At 41.2% G+C, this 14,988-nt stretch overlaps 1 protein-coding gene across 2 annotated transcripts in view; it reads right to left on the bottom strand.

The window, feature by feature from the left end:
- dipk1c (divergent protein kinase domain 1C) overlaps positions 1 to 14,988 on the bottom strand; it is a 157,497-nt gene that overhangs the window by 19,586 nt on the left and 122,923 nt on the right. The window contains exon 1 of one of the 2 annotated variants that reach the window (XM_039790762.1): positions 7,007 to 7,482. The exons of the other annotated variant lie outside the window; for it this stretch is intronic. The gene's annotated coding sequence lies outside the window, so the exon portion shown is untranslated. Of the gene's footprint in view, positions 1 to 7,006; positions 7,483 to 14,988 lie in introns of those variants that run through there. 2 annotated transcript variants of the gene reach the window in all.

The following is a 14,988-nucleotide window of genomic DNA, read 5'->3' as shown; positions in this document are numbered from 1 at the left end:
ATGGAAATTTGCCAAAAAGTCATGGAAAAGTCATGGAAAAGTCATGAATAAGTCATGGAAAAGTCATGGAAAGGTCATGAATAAGTCATGGAAAAGTCATGGAAAAGTCATGAATAAGTCATGAATAAGTCATGGAAAAGTCATGAATAAGTCATGAAAAAGTCATGGAAAAGTCATGAATAAGTCATGAATAAGTCATGAAAAAGTCATGGAAAAGTCATGAATAAGTCATGAAAAAGCCATGAAAAGTCATGGAAAAGTCATGAATAAGTCATGAATAAATCATGAATAAGTCATGGAAAAGCCATGAAAAGTCATGGAAAAAGTCATGAAAAAGTCATGAAAAAGCCATGAAAAGTCATGGAAAAGTCATGAATAAGTCATGAATAAATCATGAAAAAGTCATGGAGAAGTCATGGAAAAGTCATGGAAAAAGCCATGAAAAAGTCATGGAAAAGTCATGGAAAAGTCATGAAAAAGTCATGGAAAAGTCATGGAAAAGTCATGAAAAAGTCATGGAAAAGTCATGAATAAATCATGAAAAAGTCATGGAAAAGTCATAAATAAATCATGAAAAAGTCATGGAAAAGTCATGGAAAAAGCCATGAAAAAGTCCTGAAAAAGTCATGGAAAAGTCATGGGAAAGTCATGAATAAATCATGAAAAAGTCATGAAAAAGTCATGAATAAGTCATGAAAAAGTCATGGGAAAAGTCATGGAAAAAGCCATGAAAAAGTCCTGAAAAAGTCATGGAAAAGTCATGGAAAAGTACTGGTTAAAATGCATATGAACCCTGTTATAAACACACCAAATCCTACCAGCGCAGAGAGCAGCATTTACACTCACATTTTACTAAATAAACGCAAAACATTTTCACACAAAAGATGTTTTTTAAATGTCGAGAAACATTAACAAAATGTTCCTTTTAAGACTCCCCGAAGTCATTTAAAGTCTGTACATTTTTTTGGCATAGTGTCATCTGCAACAGACTTTGACTAATTGTTAAGACCAGAGGATGTTGAGTGGATCACAGACTGTCAAAGTTCAGTCAGAGTGACACGGTTTGGAAACCATTTAAAACATTTTTGTAAATGCTATGAAATTGAATAAAACACCCAAAAAGTAATGTAAATAATCATTATTTTGTATACATGTTGTATGGGTTCTATACAACGCACATCCAATTGTTATTTTTGGGCAAATTTGGTTGAAAGAAAACGGGTCAAATGTGACCCGAGGACAACACAAGGGTTAAAAAAAAACGCAGAGCCAGAAGATAACTCGGCTACGGCGAGCTGAGATGATTGGACGAGGTAATCTGAGTCGCAGTTAAAGATGCAGGAAGCGTGACGGACAGACAGACAGACAGACAGACAGACAGACAGACAGACAGATAAGAGCTGCCGACTGGGTTAATTGCCCTGAGGAACAGAGACTCTGTTATTAACCGTGATGAAAGCTGGCTGATGAGGGACGCTCCTCCATCTTTTCAGCATCGGACAGTAAACATGTTGAAGGGCAGAGTTTGGAGAACGTTGCGTATTCAGCCAATAGACAGTATATAAACTGGACCGAGACCAGTGAAGGATGTTAGAAGCACTTCTCCGGTGATCTCTTGCTTTACTGAGCAGCCTCCAACTGAGAGAGACAACGTAGATGTGACGTGAGCAACCTGTCTGAAAGTGTGAAGTCTTCTGGTAGCTGTGCCGAGAGAAATCTCAATCATTCCCAATCTTACAGAGACAGAGAGCGTAGGTATATGTAAGGAGATAACATAGACACAGGCTAATTACTGATCACTAACATGCTAGTTAACATTAGTCATTAAACCTAAACAGATAATGGAAGTCCAAACTGCCTGTGAGCTTCTCCTGTACTATACGGTAATTCCTCTACTGTGTGACAGTAAGTCTCGTGGTTATGACCCAATCGTTAGCCTATTGTTATAAAAGCGTCTGCTACGGCGCCATAACGTGAGGTACAAGGTAATGGAGCCTTTTATACATTGTCGTGTTTCTTTAGAAATAAACAACGGACAAATAGAGTCTTTAAACGCATCAGATGGAAAGTTATTCGCAGTCAAAGTGACATCAAAATGAATGGGAGTCAATGGGATGCTAACTGGAGGTGATGGCTTGGTAGCAACGAAATGGCGCCATAGGAGGTTCCAGTTCTGAAGCGAAGCTCACCCCGTTGATTCAGCCCTCATGGCTTCTCTTTAAGATTCAACGGTAACATTTCAAAGTTTCGAGTCGGCTGGACCCACATTTTACATCCGCAGACGCTCTATGAATCTGCACGAGAGTCAACGGTAACATTTCATGTCATTTTTTTTTTTTTTTTACTTTTTTGACGCATTTTTCCAACATTTTTTGCCATTTTTTTTTCTCCTATTATCTTTTATCTTCTCTTTGATCATTTGGACTGCACGAGAGTCAACGGTAACATTTCACAGTGCTGCCGTTTTTTTCCCACCCAAATATTGACCATAGTTTTGTCGCTCTTCTTATCACTTTTTCTGTAATTTTTGTCTTTTTTTATTGACTTTTTTGTCTGTTTTTTCTGACTTTTTTTGTCTGTTTTTTTTTACTTTTTTGACACATTTTTCCAACATTTTTGCCATTTTTTTTTCTCCTATTATCTTTATCTTCTCTTTGATCATTTGGACTGCACGAGAGTCAACGGTAACATTTCACAGTGCTGCCGTTTTTTTCCCACCCAAATGTTGACCATAGTTTTGTCGCTTTTCGTATTGATTTTTCTGTAATTTTTGTCTTTTTTTATTGACTTTTTTGTCTGTTTTTTCTGACTATTTTTGTTATTTTTTTTTTACTTTTTTGACACATTTTTCCAACATTTTTGCCATTTTTTTTCTCCTATTATCTTTTATCTTCTCTTTAATCATTTGGACTGCACGAGAGTCAACGGTAACATTTCACAGTGCTGCCGTTTTTTTCCCCCAAATGTTGACCATAGTTTTGTTGCTTTTTGTATCACTTTTTCCTTCATTTTTGTCGTTTTGTATTGACTTTTTTTGTCTGTTTTTTTCTGACTTTTTTTGTCGTTTTTTTTTCTTTACTTTTTTGACAAATTTTTCCAAAAAATGTTGGCGTTTTCCCCCTCCTATTATCTCTAACTTCTCTTTAATCATTTGGACTGTACGAGAGGAGAGCCGGCCCCTTGGTGCCACAGCCGAGATCGTTCTCCTCCCTCAGATTAACCCTGGAAGTGTTTCTCCTTATCTCATCGTGTGTGTGTGTGTGTGTGTGTGTGTGTGTGTCTGTGTGTGTGTGTGTGTGTGTGTGTGTGTTGATGGACTCAACAGGAGTGGGAGGGGAGGTGCTGAGAGTCAAAGGAGACTGCAATTACTGTCCCCCCTCCTCCCTTTTGAGTTCTTAAAAGTTCCTGCTGTCTCTCATCTGTGTGTGTGTGTGTGTGTGTCTCTGTCTGTTTGTGTGTGTGTGTGTGTGTCTATGTCTGTGTGTATCTGTGTGTGTGTGTGTGTGTCTCTGTGTGTGTCTCTGTCTGTTTGTGTGTGTGTGTGTCTATGTCTGTGTGTGTGTGTGTCTGTGTGTGTGTCTCTGTCTGTGTGTGTGTGTGTGTGTGTGTGTGTGTGTGTGTGTGTGTGTGCGTGTCTGTGTGTGTCTGTCTGTCTGTGTGTGTGTATGTGTGTGTTAACATGATGTTAAATATGTTTGTGTATATATATATATGTATGTGTGTATATGTGTATATATACATATATGTGTATATATATGTATATATATGTATATATATACATATATATATATACACATATATATATGTGTATATACATATGTATGTATGTATGTATATGTATATATATGTGTATATATATACATATATATATATACACATATATATATGTGTATATACATATGTATGTATGTATGTATATGTATATATATGTGTATATATATACATATATATATGTATGTATATGTATATATATATATACATATACATACATACATACATACATACATACATACATATATACAGTGCCTTGCGAAAGTATTCGGCCCCCTTGAACGTTTCGACCTTTTGCCACATTTCAGGCCTCAAACATAAAGATATAAAACTGTAATTTTTTGTGAAGAATCAACAACAAGTGGGTCCCAATTATGAAGTGGAACGAAATTCATTGGCTATTTCAAACTTTTTTAACAAATAAAAAACTGAAAAAGTGGGCGTGCAAAATTATTCAGCCCCTTTACTTTCAGTGCAGCAAACTCTCTCCGAAGTTCAGTGAGGATCTCTGAATGATCCAATGTTGACCTAAATGACTAATGATGATAAATAGAATCCAGCTGTGTGTAATCAAGTCTCCGGTATAAATGCACCTGCTCTGTGATAGTCTCAGAGGTCCGTGTAAAGCGAGAGAGCATCATGAAGAACAAAGAACACACCAGGCAGGTCCGAGATACTGTTGTGGAGAAGTTTAAAGCCGGTTGGATACAAAAGATTTCCCAAGCTTTAAACATCCCAAGGAGCACTGTGTGCCAGCGATAATATTGAAATGGAAGGAGTATCAGACCACTACAAATCTATGAAGACCCCGCCGTCCCTCTAAACTTTCAGCTCATACAATGAGAAGACTGATCAGAGATGCAGCCAAGAGGCCCATGATCACTCTGGATGAACTGCAGAGATCTACAGCTGAGGCGGGAGACTCTGTCCATAGGACAACAATCAGTCGTATACTGCACAAATCTGGCCTTTATGGAAGAGTGGCAAGAAGAAAGCCATTTCTTAAAGATATCCATAAAAGTGTCGTTCAAAGTTTGCCAAAAGCCACCTGGGAGACACACCAAACATGTGGAAGAAGGTGCTGTGGTCAGATGAAACCAAAATCGAACGTTTTGGCAACAATGCAAAACGTTATGTTTGGCGTAAAAGCAACACGCGCTCATCACCCTGAACACACCATCCCCACTGTCAAACATGGTGGTGGCAGCATCATGGTTTGGGCTTTTCTGCTTTGCTCTTCAGCAGGGACAGGGAAAGATGGTTAAAATTGATGGGAAGATGGATGGAGCCAAATACAGGACCATTCTGGAAGAAAACCTGATGGAGTCTGCAAAAGACCTGAGACTGGGACGGAGATTTGTCTTCCAACAAGACAATGATCCAAAACATAAAGCAAAATCTACAATGGAATGGTTCAACAATAAACATATCCAGGTGTTAGAATGGCCAAGTCAAAGTCCAGACCTGAATCCAATCGAGAATCTGTGGAAAGAACTGCAAAATGCTGTTCACAAACGCTCTCCATCCAACCTCACTGAGCTCGAGCTGTTTGGTGAAGGAGGAATGGGCAAAAATGTCAGTCTCGATGTGGAAAACTGATAGAGACATACCCCAAGCGACTTACAGCTGTAATATCGCGAAAAGGTAGCGCTACAAAGTATTAACAAGGGGGCTGAATAATTTTACACGCAATATTTCAGTTTTTATTTGTTTAAAAGGTTTGAAATATCCAATAAATTTCGTTCCACTTCATGATTGTGTCCCACTTGTTGTTGATTCTTCCCAAAAAATTACAGTTTTATATCTTTATGTTTGAGGCTTGAAATGTGGCAAAAGGTCGAAAAGTTCAAGGGGGCCGAATACTTTCGCAAGGCACTGTATATATATGTATATATATATATATACATACATATATATATATATATATGTGTATATATATACATATATATATGTGTATATATACATATGTATGTATGTATGTATATATATATATATATATATTATATATATATATATGTATGTATGTATGCACCAATCAACAAGGCAAATTCCTGTTTAGTGTAACTTTTTGTGGCTGTAAACCTTTTAGTGATTTCTGGTTCTGAGGACTCGTCCCGTTGGACGTCCCAGAGACGTCCCTTTCGACTCTGAGAGACTCTGAGAGACTCTGAGACTCTGAGAGACTCTGAGAGACTCTGAGAGACTCTGAGACACTCTGAGACACTCTGAGACTCTGAGAGACTCTGAGAGACTCTGAGACACTCTGAGACTCTGAGAGACTCTGAGAGACTCTGAGACTCTGAGAGACTCTGAGACTCTGAGACACTCTGAGACTCTGAGAGACTCTGAGACTCTGAGAGACTCTGAGACTCTGAGACACTCTGAGACACTCTGAGACTCTGAGAGACTCTGAGAGACTCTGAGAGACTCTGAGACACTCTGAGACTCTGAGAGACTCTGAGACTCTGAGAGACTCTGAGACTCTGAGACTCTGAGAGACTCTGAGAGACTCTGAGACTCTGAGAGACTCTGAGAGACTCTGAGACTCTGAGAGACTCTGAGACTCTGAGAGACTCTGAGACTCTGAGAGACTCTGAGAGACTCTGAGAGACTCTGAGAGACTCTGAGACTCTGAGAGCTCTGATCCTTCACAGATCCGCTCAGATTCCCTGATTTCCTCCTAAATCACATCTCTCTCTCCAGCTGCTTGCTCACCCTGTAGCCCACCTCGCTGCCGTGTGTGTGTGTCTGTGTGTGTGTGTGAGTGTGTGTGTCTCTGTGAGTGTGTGTGTTTGTGTGAGTGTGTGTGTCTCTGTGAGTGTGTGTGTCTCTGTGTGTGTGTGTCTGTGTGTCTCTGTGTATCTCTGTCTCTCTGAGTGTGCTTGTGTCTCTTTGTCTCTGTTTGTGTGTTTGTGTCTGTGTAGTGAGTAGTGAGCGCACTTGCATGCGTACTTGTGTGTGTGCTTCTGTGTGTGTGTGCGTGCGTGCATGCACGCGTGTGTGTCTGAGTGTCTGTCTGTGTGCGTGCGTGCGTGCGTGTGTGCGTGTGTGTGTGCGTGCGTGCATGTGTGTGCTTGTGTGTGTGTGTGCGTAGGTAGTATAGGCAAATGCTAGGGGCGCCAGCAGAGTAATGAGTAACGAAAAGTTAAATATAATAAGAAAAAACATTGAAAAACTCTAGCCAAAAACATTTTCAAAAAGCAACAGAAACATCAGCAGCATAAATCTTTCCTACCTGGCACCGTGTCGGCCGATTGGTCGCTTTATTTTCTACCTTTCTTCCAACTTCCTAATTCCCTTTCTCCTTTTCATGCTTTCTTTTAGTATTTCTCCTTGCCTTCTCTTCGGTTCTTCTGTCTATCTTCTTGTTTCCTACTTTCTCTTTCCTTTCCTTTTTCTATTTTCTTTTATTCTTCCTTCTTGCCTCCCTTTCTTTCATTTCCTGCTACTTCCATTCTTTATTTCTCTCTTTTGTCTTTCCTTTCTTTGTTTTTACTCCAGCTCCCCTGAAACCTAAGAACATTTAGCAGCTGATCTTTTCTTTACTTCTACTGGAGTACCCAGTGAGTGCAGTACTTGGAGGTGCCTGTGTGGTCAGTACTGCGGTGTACTGATGAAAGCTGAGCTCTGTTGTTCCCAGAGAGAAAGGCGCTCTTTGTCGTTCGGCGCTCAGCGTTACATTCCCCATAGGAACACACCAGGAACATTTAAACGCCTTAATGACATTCCTGAATGTATGTGTAGAGAGAGAGAGAGAGAGAGAGAGAGAGAGAGAGAGGGGAGAGAGAGAGAGAGAGAGGAGGGGAGAGAGAGACAGAGAGGGGGACAGAGGAGGGAAAGAGAGAGAAGGGGGAGGAGAGAGAGAGAGAGGGGAGAGGAGAGGGGAGAGACAGGAGAGAGAGAGAGACAGAGAGAGAGAGAGGAGAGAGAGAGAGAGAGAGAGAGAGGAGGAGGAGGAGACAGAGAGAGGGGGAGAGAGAGGGAGGAGAGAGAGAGAGAGAGAGAGACACAGGAGAGAGAGAGAGAGAGAGAGGGGAGAGAGACAGAAGAGAGAGAGACAGAGAGACAGAGAGAGAGACAGGAGAGGGAGAGAGAGAGAGAGAGAGACAGAGAGGAGACAGAGAGAGACAGAGAGAGAGAGAGACAGAGAGAGAGAGAGGACAGAGAGAGAGACAGAGAGAGAGACAGAGAGGGGAGAGAGAGAGAGAGGAGAGAGACAGAGAGAGAGACAGAGGAGAGAGACAGAGAGAGAGGACAGAGAGAGAGAGAGAGAGAGAGACAGAGAGAGAGACAGAGAGAGACAGAGAGAGAGAGACAGAGAGAGAGACAGAGAGAGAGACAGAGAGAGGGGAGAGAGAGAGGGGAGAGAGGGAGGTGGGGGGAGAGAGAGAGGGGAGAGACAGACAGAGAGAGAGACAAGGAGAGAGAGAGGAGAGAGACAGAGAGAGAGAGACAAAAGAGAGAGAGACAGAGAGAGGGGGGAGAGAGAGAGGGGAGAGAGAGAGAGAGAGGACAGAGAGAGAGGGGAGAGAGGATAAGAGAGAGAGAGAGACAGAGAGAGACAGAGAGAGGAGAGAGAGAGGGGAGAGAGAGAGAGAGAGACAGAGAGAGGGGAGAGAGAGAGGAGAGAGAGGGGAGAGAGGACAGAGAGAGAGACACAGAGAGAGGGGAGAGAGAGAGGGGAGAGAGAGAGAGAGAGAGACAGAGAGAGGGGAGAGAGAGAGAGGGAGAGAGAGAGGGGGAGAGAGAGAGAGAGAGAGAGAGAGAGACAGAGAGAGGAGAGAGAGAGGGGAGAGAGAGAGAGAGAGAGAGAGACAGAGAGAGGGGAGAGAGAGAGGAGACAGGGAGAGAGAGACAGAGAAAGTGGAGAAGAAGTGAGAGATCTTTTTTTTTTTTTTTCGTATTGTTATTGTCACAATCGTGCGATAAATTGAATGTAAAGCAACGCATTAGCGCATTCACCGACACCAATCTCCCTACCCATTGTCCCCTCACTACGAACAAAAGCCTACTGTACTTAAATGGCCAGTATGTACTTTATTTTATTTATCCATTAAAGCCTCTATGTTTACAGGCTTGTGGTGATGTTGACAATGTGCTATAGGTGCCAAAAATCTATGTTTGGTATTGCCAATTTGTTTTGCCTTGTCATGGTTCATGTGTGCAACAAACATTACACTTTACATTACACGCACATTTACATTACACTAGAATCGATATATTCTAAGCAAAAAATCGTGGATTCATTTTTTTTCCCGTCGACGCAGGCTTACTCAGCTAGCAGCATGCAGCTTTCAGGTTTGTTTTGGGTCTCGGTGGCCATTTACGCTTCTTGTAGCGTCGGTTTGATGTCCTTTTTGTGGTAGTTTTGCATGCTTTTACATCATTTTGGACCTTTTATTATCTCCATATCTGTGTCTAAAACGTTGGGAAAGCTAGACAGATATTGATTGTTTTATTGCTGTACCCTTAACGTTAGCAGGTAGGAGGGAAAACCCTGTATGTGTAAAAGAGGCTTCAGACTGAATTTAAAGGGAAAATCCTCCAGTTTTATTTTACCAACGGCTCTGGAGGAGCTTTGTCAAGTGTGAGAAAGCTAACTGAGTGGATGTCTCTGTCCAGCCCACCCTCTCCAGCATCAATCGAGTCGTCACCCACGACGTCCCGGCCGATTCGCCATCCTCAGACACTGGAAACAATTCAAAGAGCGAAGCATGCCCGACTTCGACGTAAGTGACGCCTCCTATTAAAGGTGCAGTAGGTAAGCCTTATAAAAACTAACTTTCTGTCATTATTGTTGAAACTGACCCTATGTTCCAGTAGAACACATGAAGCAGGTCATTTAATAAAAAAATCTGGCTCCTCTGGCTGTACAGCCTGTAGTGAGATTTGCAAAATCCACCGCTCCCTGTTCAGCCAACCAATGGATTCAGGATTTCGCCAAACCCCAAAAATCTGGATTCAGTGCATCCCTACGTTCAATGCAAGTGAAGTGAAGTAAAAGGCGTCTCTGACAAGTGTCCTGTTTTTACGTTTGTCCTCTGCAGGCCAGTATCTACCTGCCTCCTCTGAAGACACTGAAGAACATGTGGGAAGAATGAAGAACCTCTCCAATTCCTGGACAACGGATCACGGTCACGTTCATCCAAACTTCACTTTAGTTGAGGTTTTGGTGAAGTTCAGGGTGTTCTCAAGCCTGAATAAACTGATCCATATACATTTGAAATAAAGAAACAGTATTAACAGCAGTGTGACTAAAGTTCAGAGGCATTATTTTTTGTGTCAGGTGATGGAGGCCAACCTGGAGCGGAGAGATGAACTTGAAGATCGAGACGGATCTGGTTTCTGTCACCACTCACTTCAAAGACCTGGGAAACCCTCCATGGGGTAAAAACCTTCCCACATGTTCTCCAACAACATTTGTTCCTTGTAGAAACCAATAAGGAAACCCAAGGCACTCTCCTTTAGAAAATACTAAGCCCTTTATTTATGGCTTGGTCATCATAAATCTTAAAGTACTCCGACGCGTTTCGGCATACAAGCCTTCGTCTAGGGAGTCAATCATTTCTCAAACAGGAAGAGACCTTCTTATAAGCTTCAAACAGACCAATCAACAAACAAAACCAATCAAAACCTCCCCTTTGGTAGAGGAAGGTTCAGAGTTGTAGGATTATAGAAAGACCACCAGATGTCCTCCTTGGTACTAAATAAACCAGTGTATTTGACTACAACCCAAGGTTACATTCAAAACATGCACAGCACAAATACAAAAAGAAAAAGAGATAGACCCAACTGACAAATAAACAGTGTGGTTTTAGAGAAAACACTGAGATCAAGTTCTTCATTTAGGCCTGATAACTAGTAGCCTGCAGTTTGTCAATCCAGAAACTTTCTCTCTGGTTTAGTTGTTTTTGTCTGTCCCCTTCCTCACAATGGAATATGATTAATTCCACAGATCTGAACGGTCGATGGATCACTATTATGGTGTTCCCTGTAGTGCTCTCGCCATAGGATAGTTCATGTTCCCGTGAATTGGTGCATATTTATGTTCTGCCAAACGGTCCTGTAAGCAGCCTCTTAGTCCTTCCTATATAGAACACTTTACATTCAGGGCATTCCAGTCTGTATATAACAAATACCGTTTTACAGCTTATGAAGTGGTTGATAGTAAACTGTTTTAGGGATACAGTATCAACAAGGGTTTTAGACTGTAATACATTTGTACAATGATTACAGTGTTGACATTTATATGACCCTTTGGGTTTAGATCCCAAACCAAGTTTGTTGGCCTTCTGGGTTTTCAAATGGCCGCGGACCAGTTTGTCTCGAATTGTAGGACATCTCCTGAAAGTGACCAAAGGTGGCTCAGGGAAACAGCTGGCCAGCTCCATCACTTTCAATAATACCCCCAATTTTTCTTATTATTCTCTTAATCTGGTCTGCCTCTGTACTATATGTGGTAAAAAAAATGGGTTTACTTTTTGTTGGCTGAGGTGGATTTCTTTGTAGAAGTGATATCCCTTTTGTAGATTTAGCCCTGCTGTATGCTTCCTGAAGGGTTGTTTTTTAACCCCCCTTCCCTCACCCGACGGCGTCCTCTCTTCTTGCTTTCACCCCCACCCCACCCCCACACTCAAACGAATTGTCAAGGTCACAAATTCTTCTGACTTCGCTGGAATTGTCCGTTATGGGAACATTTTCCTTCAACCACTTAGGCCGGTTACACACTGGAAGCGTCGGAGCTGGTCAGCTGTGTGGCGTGTCCGTTTATATTTCGGCTCCCATGTACGTTCAAAAGTAGTTTTAGTGGTGTGAGAGAAAACTCAGATTGGACAGACAGTCTAGCTAGCTGTCTGGATTTACCCTGCAGAGATCTGAGGAGCAGTTAACCATAGTCCTCACAAATCAGCCAGAGGTTAGAACGCCAACACAAAAGAAACAGGAAGGGGACGGTTGTAATGTGATCCATTCGGTCCGGTAACATTTGGAAAGTCTAAAAAAAAGAAATAATTTAATCCTCTTAATGAAATTAATGAAAATTAAATAACATCCATTTTTCCATTTAATATAATTGTTTTTAAGGTGGTTTTATGCTTTTGTAATACGCTAAAAATGCAATTTTTAAAAAGCGAAAGCGCTTGTAACGGAGCGTCGTTCTGTAACTCTTATTTAACCCTCCTGTCTCCGCTCAAATTTGACCCGTTTTTTAGAGTTTCTTTATCAGAAATTTGGGTTTCTTTCACCCAAACTGTCAAAACAATAACGTGGATGGTTCCCTACAACGCTTTTCACCAGTAAAATAAATGAGTTCACTACTTTCATTGAATTTGGGTGTCTCATTTCATTAAATTGTATTGCATTTGGTAAAGGAGCGTTGAAAATATTGAGAAAAACGTCTAAAAATGCTTCACAAACGTCTAGAAAAAGGAACAATATATAATATTGTTTTTTTACGCGCAAAACGGCAAAAAAAAAAAAAGAAAGTGACAAAAACGTCAGGAAAAGCGACAAGTATCGAAAAAGTTTTCATTTTATGACCCAGAAAAACAAAAAGTTGAGGGTGCTCACCTGGCGGAGCGGGCGTGTATAGGAGTTGAGTCCTCAGCAGCCGCGGGTTCGGCTCCGCCCCTGCAGCCCTTTTGCATGTCCTCTGCTGTCCTGTACAGATAAAGGCCTTAAATGCCCCGAGAAAAATACTCAACACAAAGTTGCATGGTCGAGGGAAGGAGCAACACAAGGGTTAAATAAAGGATTTGACCTCATGTCCCATCACTGATTTAAATCCTGTTCCATTGTTCTTGTCCTCTTCAGATATCGTCCACGAGAGGGTCGCTCCACCTGATTCTGCTGCACGAAGACGGTCGCTGCAGTATTTCATCACCCCGCTGCTGGGAGTGACCTTCTGCAGACCCGAGTCAGTTCTGCTCACTGTGAGTTTGGGGACTTATAAAATGGGTTTTGGACAGAGGATTCTCAATGTCTGGGAGTCTGTCCCACACGGAGGCTGGTTTCAGTCCTCAGCGGGACCCCAAGGAAGAGCTCACATGTTCTCAGGACGTGCTGGTGAATCCACATTTATCACGAGCAAGTCGGGACAGGAAAACAAGTTGCATATTAATTGTTTGGGACCTTCAGTTTGTTATTGTATTTGCATTAAAAGTTTTAATATTTAATTTGGTTTAATTTATTGTCATTTCACTTCCACAACACAACAGATCTGGTGTAGGCCTGCGAATTAATCGTAATTTAATCCAAATCACGTTTTGGACAAGTAGGCTCTAGTGCAATATCCAAATCACAGGGGGGGGGGAAGGGCAATATCTGTTAAAGGGCAAACAATGTGTCAAACCATTCTTAATAAAATATTATGATGCTGCAGAGAGAAATGGTATCTCAACGGACTAAAGAAAATATATTTTTGCTACCGGATCCTTGCAAAAATCCCACTATGATCATTTAAATATTGTTTAACTTGATATTTTATATATTGTTTTTTTTTTTGTTTTTGTTTTTAAAGCCTCCAAAACTTACCTTTTGTATAATCCCAGAAACGATGTCCCACAAAAACGACTTTGTCGGGAAGAATAGGGTTCGATAAAAAACTGCTGCCAGAGGTTTGTCCACAGTTTTGCATAAAAATGTAACCGCATGTGCATTTTTTTTCTTTATAAGTTATTCTAAGGTTTTGGAAAACATGGATCTGTCAACAAAACATCTGTTCTCATCCTGTCTGTTCATGTTTAATTTCCTCAAAAAGGAAGGAGATTTCCTGTAAAATATATTAGTTAAAAAGAATTGATTCAGCATTTAATAAATGTTACGAACGCTCTGCCTGCGCACTGTGTGCAGCCGAAGTGCTGCTCGAGGCTCTACATTATTTTTCTCCCACTATGGCCACGCCAGAGACCCGCCCTTCAATAGCTACTATTGGCCAGGGTGTCCAGCTACTAGTTGTAACGTAACCTGATTTGTTCAGGTCCTATCCCCTGACCAATCAGCTATCCTAAACTTAACCACTCAAGGTCAAATGCTTAACCTGAACCAATCGACCACTATACTACTACATAGTGGGATTCGTAATTTCGGCTCGGGCGATATTATTTTCTCCCCAAGACCCGCCTTTCTATAGCATTCACACACTACTATTGGCCAAGGCGTCCATGCTTACGTACAGGTCCTATCCCTGTCCAATCGGGCTATCCTAACCCCAACCAATCAAAGGGCGGGTCTTGGGCTAGAAGGAAAAGATATTTGACCTCCGGCGCGGGTTTCCTTTTAAATATGTCAGTGGCTCAGGAAGCTGATAGAAAGTTCCATTTAGCTAACTACGCAGCAGAAATGAAGGGAAACTAAACCATCCTGAAGCTGTTTGTGAAGACAAAGAAGGCTGATGTAAGGAAGCTGGCGTTTAATTACAATAACATTTAGGAAACTAAGTAGTCAAGTGAACTGACTTGACTGTTTCTGGTTGTGAGATGTAAGTAAGTAACTGTTGAACTTTATTATAACTAATTTAACTGTTAAGTTTGTCTTGTCAGTTATCTCTCTTAACCTGAACATACTAACAACATTTAGCAAGGACACTGATGTTAATACAGATAGGTCAACACTTAGCTTGGATTTTTTTCAGCCTGAGGCCCTTGACAACCTCAGTGGGTCAACACTCATCTTGAGCTGTCTACCTTTTGAATACCATGTAGGAAGAGGAAACCTTCATCCCTTATCAATAGGCAACTAAACCTATTTATCAAAAAGTTTAATATGCCTTAAATACCTTTTGGATTATGTCGTAGGGCCTAGATTCAAGATTTAAAATCCTTTTATTAATCCCACAATGGGGAAATTCACACTGTTGCCGCAGCAAGGGATAAGAGGAAAAGTAGAAGACAGTTATAAAAGGAGGCGTGGGTTAAGCATAGAGGGCGGGCCAAACCATCACCAATGAAGAAGGAACTCTCTGCTGAGTTCAATGACACCTCACACAAGACTCTACCTTAAATGGTTCAAATGTTATGAAAGGGGGCGTGGCCTGAGTAAGTGGGCGTGGTTAAAGAATAAAAGTTTTTCTTTTAATAACTTTTCATCTTTAACGTCTTAACCCTCCTCTTATCCTTGGGGTCAATTTGACTCCATTCAATGTTTAACATCTCTAAAAAAAAGTGCTTGACATCATTTTTTCTGCTTCATATTGAATGACTTTTCCTAATTTAATGGGGA

This window comes from Perca fluviatilis, chromosome 22 (genome assembly GCF_010015445.1).
Source record: "Perca fluviatilis chromosome 22, GENO_Pfluv_1.0, whole genome shotgun sequence".
Classification (NCBI taxonomy): Eukaryota; Metazoa; Chordata; class Actinopteri; order Perciformes; family Percidae; genus Perca; species Perca fluviatilis.
Note: the sequence above shows the minus strand (reverse complement) of the source record. Positions and strands in the feature narration are given on the sequence as shown.